Consider the following 12,007-nt stretch of genomic DNA (forward strand, 5'->3'; position numbering starts at 1 on the left):
GCTGATGGCCTGCGGGGCTGCCCGTCCGCGCCCCGGGGGCCCAACACGGCAGGGAGGTGCTCTCTCCCTCCGCCACGGGCCTCCTCCCCCTCCCCAACTGCAGCTCGCGGCTGTTCGTCAAAGCCCTTGTTGTCACTGAGACACTGGGACCTTGTCTCATCCTTGGAATCACTCGTAAATCTTCGGTCAGGCAGCTGGCCGCCTTCGGGTACCGCGGACCCCCAAAGCTTTAGTAAGTCGCTAAGTCTAGAAAGGCTTGTGCTTCAAGAGTGCACACCAGGGAATATAAACACAGAAATGCAACGCCAAGGTCGGGCCTCTTCAGAAATCCCAACCCCTAAATGTGCTCCCCCTTTCCTCCCACACCCCCCAACCCCCGCCCCGCGAGCCAAGCGACGGCCCTGTCGTCCTCACACCGCCGAGTCTCAGGACGCTTGGGAGTCACGCGCCGGCGGCGATCCCCACTGAGCCATCACTGGATGATTCTAGGGCGCCCCTTCCCAGGGCGCTCCAGCCGCTCAAGGAGGTTCATGAGTCAGGTCAGGGATTCAACTCAGAACTTAACAGAAACTCGAATCGCAGCAAGAAAAAGAACTTTATTGGGGAAGCGCCCAGACCCCAATACCCTGGCCTTGACGTTTTGCTCTTTGAACTGGAATGACCAAAGAAGGCACGGTTACATCTCATCATTAGGGGTCCACCAATAGCCTGGAATAGTTGTGTTAATGCACATGGTGGAAGGGGACCTGTGCTATCTATAGTTGATGTATGAAATAAATATTATCCACGAGGTCGCAGGTAGGCTTTTTAACCAAGTACAGAAATAGCACATAAACATTTAGGTGGCACATTATGATAATAATACCCATATTTTTTTGGTGTCTTACACATGGGAAGTGCTTGCTCTTTCATGTATGAATGAATAAGAGCCTCCTGGCCTCTGGCTAACCCATTTTACAATCCAAAGGCTCAAATCTCTAGTTACCCAAAGTAACTCGCTTAGCAAGAAGTCTTTGGAATCAGAGATGTGGCTGTTTCTCCCATACGTACAGGCAGGGCCGGCTTCCTGGGAGTGGGACCAGTGCCTGCCCCCGGGCCCCACCTTTGGCTTAATCTTCCACTCTTGCTGTCTTCTGACTGTGAATAATTTTTGAACAAGGAGGCCCTGTACTTCGCTTTGCACTGGGTTACACAAATTGTGTATCGGCTCCTGCACACAGGTCCAAGCTGACAGATAGTAACCTTTCACCCAGTTGGCCCTTACCTGCCAAGTCCACGAGGTACCATCTTCATCACTTCAGGCAAGTTGCTCTCTTGTCTCCTTTCTTATTCTCCACCTCCATCAGGTACCCACCCTGATAGCTGTCTTTGGATGCATACTTCCTTGGAAAAATAGAACTAATCTATTATAAATTACTAAATCCAAATTATTCTAAAAATATACAGCTTGCTGAGTTTTCACAAGCCAAACACATCCGTGTAACCGGCGCACAGATCAAGAAACAGAAACATTATCAGCCCCCAAAACCCCTCTCCTTTCCATACTGTGTTCTCAAGAGTAATTACTATTCTCACCTCTAACACCAAAGATCGGTGCTTCCCGATCTTGTATTTTATACAAATGGAATCACACATTATGTATTCTTTCATGTCTGACTTCTTTCGCTCACCGTTGGTTGTGAGATTCATGTGTGTCATTGGGCGTGGTGGGCAGAATTCTGAGATGGCTCCCAAGATTCCTCATCCTCACTGGTACACACACCTTCTCCCAGTTATTCAGTCACACATTGGTGCAGGTGCTGCCGTAAAAGGATTTGCAGGTAGACTCAAGACCCCAATCAGTTGGTTTTAAGAGAGGGAGACTGTTCTTAGTGGGCCTGATCGCATGAGCCCTTAGAAGGAACTGGGCGCTTCCTGGCAAAAGTGATTTGAAGTATGAGAGGGACTGACACCAGGGAAGTTCTTCATCGTTAGCTTTGAAGACAGAGGGGTCCACGTGGCAAGAGGTGTGGACGGCTTCCAGGAGCGGAGATTGGCTCCTGGCACACGGGTAGCAAGGAAACGGGGGACCTCAGTCCTCCAATCACACAGAAGACCCTGAATTCTGCCAACAACCGGAATGGACTTGGAAAGGATCCTGAGCTCCGGCCGCCTACATCGTCACTTTAGCCTGTGAGGCCCTCGGGAGAGAACCCAGCTATCCCGTGCCCAGATTTAAGACCTACACAGCTGTGAGCTGGTAAGTGTGTGTTGTTTTGTGCTCAGTTGGTGCTAATTTATTTCACAGTGATAGAAAACCAATCCCTTGCGTGTTGTAGTTTAGAGAGTGGATGCTTTATGGATGTGGTTGTAGTTTGTTCCAGGCTGTATAGTATGCCATTGTTGGACTGTAGCACAACTTAGTTATCCATCCTACTGTTGATGGACATCTGGGCAGTTGCCGCTGTGAACCTTCCAGTGCTTGTCTTTTGTGAATACGTGCATGCATCTCCGCCAGTATCGGTATTCAGAGGTGGAATTACTGGGTCATAGAGTGTACCTATATTCAGCTTTAGCAACTACTGCCAAACAGTTATTTTTTCATAGGTATTTTATTCAGACTTGCCATGACCTAATAAGGCATTGGTCCCCACCCTAGCTGACATTAACATTAACTGGCTAATCTAAGCAAAAATCCCGCTGAGCCAAGAGCCAAAATAGTTGAGGTAAAGTAAAGCTTTACACCCTGGCCACTGACTCTCCTCGATGGCCAGGTCACCGCATGAATTAGCAGTGAGGCAGACTGAGGCTGACGTGAGCCACAGTGAGAGCTCTGTGGCAGGATTCTAGGTGGGATGTACTCGATCACCTGATGCTCTGCAAATGATCAGCCCTAGTCCAGTGCGCCTCTGCTGACACTGCTTCTTTAATCCTAATGGTGTTTTAAGTCTGACTGCCTTCACAGCACGTTAAAGTGTCTTTAACATACACACGAACGCAAGCATCTGTGGTGGAGTCAGAGGTGGAAGATCTTGAAACATGGAGGTCTGCAGACCCTGTCGTTGCTATTAATATGCATCTCGATTCCATTTTAAGCCGAATTGATATTCCGATTGTAGAATTGCGGCAAACACTCAGAAGGCCTTGCAAACAAAAGAGGAAACACATGGATAACTGATCACGCTGCCAGATTCAGCAAACACCATTTTTATATCCTAATTGCCAGAAATGGGGACAGCTGCATCATTGTTTAAAACACACACTCACGCACAATTAAGCCAAGAACAAATGTCAACACTGGCACGATCTGCTAAATTACTGATAACTGATGGGCATTACTCATGCTGGGAGCATTGTCTCCGCTATCAAATGGAAAGATGCATTTTTAAAAAAAGACCTTAGAGGTTTCTACTGGTTTAAGAAAACCGAGTTTTGGATCATACAGCACAACTGCAACCTGCCAGATTATGTAAGTGACATTCCACCCATGCATTCGAGGAGTTTGTGATAAGTACATGCTGTTCTGGTGCCTCTTTATATTTGTGTTAACAAGGCAGGCTTCAAGAGGCTGATTCTTGGTTTGGGGATGTTCTGTCTGTGGTGAGGGTGTCTTGTGGCCCCTGAGCAGAAATGCCCAGTGGAGACCTTGTAATCCAGAGACCCAGGGTTTGCCAGTGCGTGGTCAGCTGCAGATGCTGGACTCTACTTCATCTGTCTTGTTTTCAATTAATTATTTTTATAGAATAGAACTATAATTTAAACCCCTTGTTCTGTCCCCTTATGAAGCATGAGCTGTGTTCTAAATAACTTATTACATAATCTTGAACGTAGTTATGAAGTCGCCTTTTGGCCTTTACATCTCCAACCTGAGAAACGTCCTCCTTCTGTCTTAGCACCACCTCCCAGGCATTCCTCTCCTGCATTTGCCCCAGTTTATCCAGTTGGTTTCAAAGGGTAGAGACATTATTATTATTATTATTATTAATCTATAGTGGTTTGTGCATCCAATGCAACACAGTGCAGAAAGATTCATTTCTACTTTGGGTATGTCATACTCCCAGAGAAATCCAGAAACAGCTCCACTGTTCATAATAAGGTCACTCAGAACACATTTAGATGACATGGTGGCCAAAATGGACCTGGGATCTCTTTGCTCACCTTAAAGGCCGGGCCCTGCAGTAGAAACCCTGGGATCAGGCTCTGCTTTGAGGAAGAGCACTGACAAGTGCCGCTGAGAAATGTTTTTCATTTCCAATCCACTGCGGGCCCCTGCACATGTTTTCTTGGTGGTCTGTATCATGCTAGGATTTCAAAAGAATGCCCTATAAATAAAGCTGCTTAGAAATGTTTAATGTTCCTTAGATGCCTGAGAAGAGAAAAGGGATGAGTGTTCCACTATGATCATCCTCTTCTGAAGCACCAGAGTCCCAATCCTAATGCCATGGCCACAGCATGTGTCATTGAACCGCTGTCCTAGGTTCTAAAAGCTCCAGGCATTCAGCAGCCACGGCAGGAGTGTCTACTCTGTGCTAGGTATTGCGTGAGATGACAGCGAAACGAGGACCAGTAATTCAGAGTCCGTGCCCTTATGGGAGTTTACAATGCAGTAAGAAAGACAGACAATACTCAATATTAGGATAAGTGTGACTCTAACCCAAATTGGAGGTGGCAGGGGTGGGGAGGAGGGCAGGGAATTCACCTGCAGAATAGCAAGGCAGGTGTCCAGAGGAGGTGGTGTTTGACCTGAATTGTGACAAGTAAGGTGGGTCAGCCAGGTAAAGGAGTGGGACGAGGGGTGCTGGACAGAGGAAGCAATGTGGGCAAAGGCTGGCACCGGGAATGGGGCACAGTCAGCTCAGTGTGGCTGCACGGATGAGGCTGGGTGGGTGGGCAGAGCCAGAGTGTAGGGAGTTGGGATTTTATCCGTGGAACCATTGCAAGATTTTAAGTAGGGAAATGATATGATCAGATTTGCATTTTAGACAAATCAACCTGTGGGTTGGTGGAGAACAGTTTGAGGGAGAAACAGCATGGATATGACAGCTTATCTGTCTTTTCTCTGACAGCATCAGACCCCCCACACATACCCCACTGATCTCTCATTATTGTACCAACTTGAGAATGAATTCTCTACCTCCCTCCAGGGCAGTAGGCAAGGAGTAGAGGCATAGGATTACTGTGTTATGAAAGCTGTCACTGTGTTAAGTGCTTCATCATCAGTTCATTTGATATTCATGGAAGTCGTTTAAGCGTGATGAAGCCTGGTCCACTGCACACTGGTACCGTCTCAAGGCTTGTCTCTGGTACAGTCTTTTTGCTGCTTTCTCTCTGCTCCACAGGTTGCTGGTGCAAAAACACTCTCTTCCTCCCCCCTTTTAAAATCCTGCTCCTTGGAAAGACTCTGAAAGCTTTCATTTATATCCTAGGGTTCGTGCTAGAGAGACATTTAACCTGAAGCGTCATTTGTGCCTGTAATAAAGGTGATGTCCCACTTAGAACTGCACTCAGAACAGTGTAAAGAAACCTACAGGTGACCAACACCTTAACCACATCCTCAAACATTTCCAATGCAGGCTAATGGGGAGTGGTTTTCTGGAGGAATACCCATCTGATATCATAATAGGAATTCGTGGAAGTAGGATTCATTTTAAAGAAAATTTCTTGTCATCCAATGATGTCAATACTCATATACGAAAAACAACAGGATTGATGTGTTCTGCCTGATCACAGATCATCGTCCATGAGTGTAGTCACCAATACGACAGCCTAGCCTTGCTATGTTGTAGGTTTGCCCAGATTGTCATTACTCCAGGCCAAGTAGACAGTGCTGTACACCACGGGTCAGCAAACTTTTTCTGAAAGAGCCAGATAGTAAATTCTGTGGCTTTGTGAGCCATATAATTTTGGTTGCGTACAACTCCATTGTTGCAGTGTGAAAGTACAACACAGAAATGAATGAGCGTGACCAGAGTTAGCCCACAGGCTATAGTTTGCTCCCCCTGGTCCACACTGTGTGATATGCAGAGCCCCATGCAAAAAGTCCTACCCCACTGACCTAAAGAATCACCATAAAAGGCATTCCTCTGTGTTCAGACATTATATCTACAAAGGCCTGATAAATTATAACGTTAATCCCTTATCCACCGTCAACATGTTAGCACAGATTCATTTATCCTTGCAGTGCTGCCTGGAGATCACAGGGTGACATTTCCATGCATAAAGTACCCTCGAACTTTGACCAGCTGTCTCATAAATACATGCCCCTGGTCACCGGGAACTACTGAGCATGTATATGGGTTGCTTGGTGAGACTCCATCTCACTTCTGGAAACAACAAATTCTTGTGGCCGGAGATCAGTGTGTCAGCTAAGACCTTTCGACTAAAGTAACAGGAACCATGGAGAAATTTATTATCCCACATTTCAGAAAAACTAGGGGTGGAGTGTGCTCCACAATTGGCTACTCAGTATTTCTAGAACCCAGATTCTTTCCATCTTCTGCTCTGCCATCTCAAGTATAGGCTTCTTCCTAAGAGTGGCTGTCCTCATGGTCATATATGATGGCTGCCAGCAGTAATTGGGACAATAGCAGGAGAGAGAAAGAGAAAGACGCTCTCCTCCAACCTGGGACCAATAATAATCACCAGAGGGATGCCATGCACTGATTGGCTTACGCCTGGGTCCCTGAACCAATCACTGACAAGGGGATGGTATTGTCATAGTTGGCTTAGTCTACTAAGAACTCTCCCCAGGAGCTGGGGTCAATTCCAGAAACCACATTGCTGCTACACAGATGGAGATGGAATGGATGTTGGAGAGTCAACCCCCATGCCACTATCATCAAGAGCAGCAATTTTTTTTTCCACTTATGTTTCCCCTTTCCTCCTTTTAATGGAACTGTTGCTGTGATCAAGTAGAATTGATGGCAGAGAAACAAGAGGGAGGTGAGATGTGCCCCTCCACCATCCCAGAAATGTTGTTTCAGAACCATGTACAGCATCATCCATGGCCCTGTCTCCTGCCCATCCCACCCCCAACACACACACACACACGTTACTGGTTACTGGTGCTAGCACCTATGACCATAATCACCAAGCTCATAGTAAAGAAAGAAGCCTGGCAACAGGTCAGCCAACTTACAAGTATGGAAACGTTATGTCTGATGTCTAAATGCCTTGGTGTTTGGCTGCAAAGGCTGTGACAGGTGGAGAAAGCAGCTGACAGTGTCCTGGAGTGTGGGAGATGCTATAGGATGACGACAACGGGCAGTCAGAAGGAGATAAGTTTAGGGCACAGCTCTGCAAGTTCAGGAAAGACTCCTCCCTTCTCTGACCCACTGGCGTCCTCACATGTAAACAGAAAAATACAACACCTATCCCTCAAAGTAGGAGTTTGTGAAGATTTGATGTAAAAAGGTAAGAGCATTTTTGTGAACTACAAAGCTATACATCTCTAGGTAAACAGCATGGTTTACTATGGCCTGAGACAGAGGGAGAGATTTCACAAATGCCGAGTCTCGACAAATTTGTGGAGGGGGTCAGGAATCCTCAGGGCTTCCCTCTGCCCCCATCAGCACTTGGCTATTCCAAGTGCCCAGGACTGTCTGGCCAGGACTCTCCAGCATCCCCACTTAGGCCCAGACCACGATCTGCCCCCTTCACTCACCTCCCACCAAAACTCACCCACCTTGACTCTCACTATCTGTCTCCTCAACACGTGTCTGAAGCTAACCTGAGGAAGCATGGACTAGTGGATAGAGCACAGTTTTGGAGTCAGAAACTTGAATTCTAGGTCTGGCTTTGCCACTAACTGCCCACCTGAATTCCAGCTTCATTAACCTATTGGCAACCTTTGACCTTTAGCCTATAAAATAAAAGAGAGGTGTGGTTTTTAAAACTTTTTCCAGCATCTAAACCCTGGCTTCGATGACAAGGGTGCCCTGTGTCTTCCATCTTCCCCTGTGCCCCTCTCAGCCTCAGTGGCAGCCCCTAGGCACCATCATGCAAGGGTTTGCTGAAGCACAGTTTGAAAAACGCTGGGCTAAATGATCCCCCAAAGTCCCAGTCATCTTTACAATTCTCTAGCTCAGTCTCTATTCTAAGACAAATGACTGCACGCTAACGCGGGAGGTAACCTAACATAGTACCCCTACCTAGAATCATTTGTATTTGAGTAGGATTCTCATAGGAGTATAATCTTATGAATTAAGATATAAAGATGGAATTTCAGGCACCACGTATGTGAAAGAGGTAGTTGGGAGACTCTCTGAATCCCCTAAAATCATACGACTTGGATTATCCATCCAGCTTTCACATAGGGCCTCATCTTTTGAGGCTGTTCATGGCATTTTTGAGGATGGTGAGTATCTCCTGGGCTCCCCAATTTAAGGCCTGTCAAAGGGTGGTTTCCTATCAGATCTTTGGTTAACCATGAGGCCCAAGGAGGACAAGGAAAGGGCATCGTGTCTTCCATGGGGGGAATATGAGTTAGAATGAGGCTCAACTCTGAGGGACAGAAATCCCCAAAATAACAAGACTTAATAAAGATACATATTTTTTGTCTGTTATATAACAGACATTCAGAGGTAAGCAATCCAAGGCTAGGAGAATGGCTCCATTCAAAAAAATCTTTGAAGATCCAGGCTCCTTCTAGCTCATTACTGTAACATTCCAAGGATGTAGCTCTTGTCCTCACATTCCAAGGTGGACACTAAGGCTCCAGCCATTATATCTAAGGTCCAGTTAACAAGATGAAGGAAGAGATAAAGAAAGGTAAGTCTTTCTCCCTTTAAGGACGTTTGTCAAAGTGTCACCTAACACTTCTGTTTACATCTCATTGGCTAAGCTGAGTCATGTAGTCAACCTAAATGCAAGGGAGGTTGAACAAAAGTCTTCTAGCTGGGCAGGAGAAGGAAGGAGGACCTCTGACCAATGGTGGGTTCCATGTCAGGAGCTAGTCAGCCACGAGGAGGGCTCAACAACTCCCAGAATTTCAGTTCTGGGATCCATACATTGACCCAGACTCTTGGGAATTTTACCTGGATATCTTCGGCTTCTTAAACATAACTTCTAATGTCATTTGAATAGAGGCAGATGAGAGCTGCATAAGTAATAGTGAGTATGAACTTTAAAAATACATTTGTACTCAATCACTGGATGCCACAGAGTTCCTATTTTCTTCCTAACCTTTTTTAAAAGTATAACATATGTACAGAAAAGTGCACAGACCATGGTGTACAGCTCCACCCATCACCACAAAGCGAAGACACCCATGTAACTACCACTGAGGAAAACAGAAAGAAAGCAAGCAGCCCCAGAGCGCGCCTTGTGCTCCTCCCAATCTACTGTGCCATCTGGAAGCCTTTTCTTTTCTCCACTTTGCTTCCAGCTCTGTCCCAGCCCCATCTTCTCTTCTGCTCACTCACTTCCCAGTCCCCTGGGGGTGGGGACTTTTTGAGGCCCTCTTGCCCTCCGGCACAGTGGAAACATCGTGACCTTTGGAGTCACACTTCACAAGATCTGGATCTCAGCCCCTCTGCTCACTGGCTCCATGAATCCGGGCAAGAGACGTACCTCTCTGGTCCCTACCCCAGCACTGTCATGAGTACTGGCCGCCTGCCGGGTGCTCATACAGAGTGGCCCATATGACGATTACTGCCTTTTCATTTTTATTCTTTTGCTTGGACCTTTTAAAATCTCTGTGATGCAACACTCATTGTTTGCATTCACAGATTGACACCATGATGCCCAGGGAGGCAAAAGGACTTGCCCAGCATCACACAGTGGGGCTGCGGCAGAGCGAACACTAGGCCCTGGCTCTGAGGTTGGGCCAGCGCATGACCTAGAGCTGCACCCCAGGGGTGCTGAAACCGGGGCCCAGGGGGGAGGGCAGGGTTTCGGACTTGCCTGTGCTCCCATGGCCATCCAGATGTTCGTTTGGCCCATGGGTGCCTGGTTCTTTAACAGATTCACTGTCATCCTCACTAATGCTTGTCGCAGCTTTGCCAGAAGGTTTCCTAAACAGACACACAAATGCCAACCTTATGACACTTACTAATAAAAACTCCCTCTGCAGGATTGGGTTCCAGCGGTGCCTAAGAATAACCACAGACACCAATGAGTAAATAGCTGGCCGTGCAAAGGGTGTGTGGGACCCTCCAGGACCAGATAGAATGTGGCGCATTCGAGGCCAAGGCAGCGTCTGCAGCCAGGGCAGGAACAGGGCCTGGAGCTGGCAAACAGGGCACCTGGCGGGACAAGGAGGGCAGTGAACTGGAGTCAGGCCCTGTCCTAGCTGCGTTGGCAAACTGGGGCAGTTCATGCCATCATCCAACAAATGCTGTTGGACAATGATGCTGGCACAGGTGCTGGGTGACACATGGGTATGTGTGGTTTAGGGGTTCAGAGGAAAACTCCTCACCCCTTCCTAAGATGTTCCGACATTTATTTAAAAGGGGGTGGGTCTTTCCTTATATTGGAAACATAAGACCAACAAGCAAGTCACCTTAGGAGAGGAGGCCTAGGGACGTGTCCAGAGGGATGTACCGAGGACCAGGATGAGAGCCTTCCCTGAGAGGTGGTGTGGCAAACCCTGTGGTCTCTCCTTGTCCACTCTGGAAGGCTCTCCTCATCATCTGCCCTCCTCATCTTGTTCCACTCTGCCACAGCTCCTTACCTTCTCCACGAAGCTCTGTGAGACAGCAGCATCAACAGTGTTGGACACTGTATGCAGGCGTTGTTCACAGTGCTTCCCTGCTGTTAATTCATTTAATCTTCCTGGTCTTATGAGCAGGAACTATTACCATGCCCATACACTGAGGCACAAAAAGTTGGTAACTTGTCCGAGGTGACACAGCTGGTAAGAGGTGGAAACGGGATCGGAACCCAGGCCACGTGGTTCCAGAGCCCACACTTCTTCAGCTTCGGCTGAAATCTAACCCCTGCTGCAGGTGCAGGTTCCCTAGACTCCTGAGTGGTCTTCCAAGCCCTTGGAACGCAGGCCCAGGGGCAGGGTCTGTGGCTCAGCGTCTTGGATGGGGGCTCGCTGCCTTCACGCTCACCTCACCTCCTGCCACCATGCTGGGGAGTTTGGACGTCCATCCAGAAGACGCAGCCAGCCACCAGCTCATGGGCCTCACCTCCCTGTGCTTGCACACTGCTCCTCGCACGCCCCCCAGGGCAGCACAGGGCAGACATGTGGGCATGCTGAAAGCTTGGGCCCGCAAGTCACAGCCTGAGTTCGAACGCCAACCCCACCAGTCACCTGTTTTGTCCCTTCAGATAAGTTCTTGACCTCTCTGAGCCTCAGTTTCTTTATGAAATAGGCTAATAGAAGAAACTACCTTCCAGAGTCATGGTGAGGAGCAAGAGTAGGTACTCTATTACTTTAAAGGGAGCCGGTGGCATGGGGAGCAATCAGGAAATGTTAGCACTTACTACGACCACATCTTGTCAAGCAAACTCTGAAACCACAAAATTGGAAATTCCACTCTCTAACCATGACTTAGAGATCTTCTGCCCCCACTAACCTACTCTGCTGTGTTAGTACCCCAAGGGCTGCAGTCCCCATTCTCCAGTGTATCAGCCACCTTCTTGCTTCTCGTCCTTTCCTACTTTGTTAAGACCCCATGGTCAATCCCCTTACTGATATTCTTATAATTATCCACAATTTCCCTGCACTGGGTCTGTGTCTGCTAGGATTGGGTTCCATGGCATATAATAGAAAACTCAAAGTAACAGTTCTTAAAATCATTAGAGTTTATTTCTCTCCCACATAAAAGAAGTCCGGAGGTGGTTAGCCCAGGGGGAATGGTGGCTCTGAGTGCATCAGGGACCCATGCTCCTCCTCTCTTGCTGTTCACTCATTTTTAGCACATCGCCTCATAGTCCATGATGGCTGTTCGAGCTCCAGCCATGGTGTCTACATTCCAGCATCACAGAGGAGGGAAGAACAAAAGGGAGAGCTCCAGCAGTCTATCCTCCTATTCTGGAGCCTTGCCTTCCAACATCTTTCTCCTACATCTCATCGGCC

At 47.7% G+C, this 12,007-nt stretch overlaps 1 long non-coding RNA gene across 1 annotated transcript in view; it reads left to right on the top strand.

Annotated features, from left to right (window-relative positions):
- Positions 1-2,100: 2,100 nt before the first annotated feature.
- LOC138915295 (uncharacterized) overlaps positions 2,101-12,007 on the top strand; it is a 66,832-nt gene continuing 56,925 nt past the window's right edge. The window contains exon 1 of the long non-coding RNA XR_011421042.1: positions 2,101-2,239. This is a non-coding gene — a long non-coding RNA (uncharacterized lncRNA). The remainder of the gene's footprint in view (positions 2,240-12,007) is intronic.

Source organism: Equus caballus, chromosome 8 (genome assembly GCF_041296265.1).
Source record: "Equus caballus isolate H_3958 breed thoroughbred chromosome 8, TB-T2T, whole genome shotgun sequence".
In the NCBI taxonomy this organism is placed as follows: domain Eukaryota; kingdom Metazoa; phylum Chordata; class Mammalia; order Perissodactyla; family Equidae; genus Equus; species Equus caballus.